This window comes from Oryzias melastigma, linkage group LG15, assembly GCF_002922805.2.
Source record: "Oryzias melastigma strain HK-1 linkage group LG15, ASM292280v2, whole genome shotgun sequence".
Lineage (NCBI taxonomy): Eukaryota > Metazoa > Chordata > Actinopteri > Beloniformes > Adrianichthyidae > Oryzias > Oryzias melastigma.
Genome location: NC_050526.1, coordinates 29,691,684 through 29,692,813, shown reverse-complemented (window position 1 = coordinate 29,692,813; position 1,130 = coordinate 29,691,684).

The following is a 1,130-nucleotide window of genomic DNA, read 5'->3' as shown; positions in this document are numbered from 1 at the left end:
CCGCTGAAGCGCCGTCCGTGGGAGCGCCGTCCGTTGAAGCGCCGTCCGCTGGAGCGCCGTCCGCTGGAGCGCCGTCCGCTGGAGCGCCGTTCGCTGGAGCGCCATCCGCTGAAGCGCCGTCCGTGGGAGCGCCGTCCGTTGGAGCGCCATCTGAATCCTCCATGTTGGTTTTGAACTCCGCCCACGGATTATATCAACACCTCAAAGGTCAAGCTGAGTCCCTGATTGGTTGACCTGATGTGCTGTCACTGTCGTTCAGATGACGTTGTTCTGTGACGCTCGAATGTGCTGCTGCCACACCGCCCCTCGGCGCTCAGAGCACGCCGCAGGACCTCACCATTTCTGTATGCTGACCTTCAAACCGGACGGCCCTGCCCCACCAGTCATGTTCCATTCTGAATGCAGCGTAAGGCGTATATTGATCTGAAACTGCTGCTTTTTTCCACTTTAGCTGCTGGACGCTCTGCCAGAGGCCGCCTGGAGAAAACCCAGATGTTAATTTAAAGATGAAAACAGCAAAAGAGCATTCATCCTAATTATCTGGATTATTTCAGAACGAGCGACAGTCATGTTAGCATGCACGGCCGTACACAGATGGAAGGAAATACTTTGATATTTAAAGTCAATTCTATTTTAAAAGCTATGGAATAGTTTTAAAGCAAAACTACTAAAACCATTTTTATTACAATGAAAGTAGTTTTTAAATAATTTGAGTGAACTTTATAAAATTTTAAGTTGCTTTTACAAATTGATAAAAAAGAAAATTGTGGCTAACAGCAGCTAATGCTAATTCTAGTTAGCATTAGCTAATCAGACAGCTGAAGACAGAAGAAAACATAAACACAAACACTTTTGGTGTGTTTTTTGACAGAATGTTTCCTTTCTTCAGGGAAGGATTCAAACAGTTCAGCCCCCCCTCGTCTCAAACTCCAACAGTGACCCCTAGTGTCTGCATGGATGCAGAGCAGCGTCGCTGATGAGCTGCTGGTTTCTGGTGGTGGAGCAGCTCCAGGACGTGATGCGGCTCTGCAAAATTCAAGAAGATTTTCATGTTTGCTGGGCTGCTGTTGGAGATCTGAAGATGAGAATCTCTCTCTTATTTTGAAACAGTGTTCTCTCTTGAAATGGAA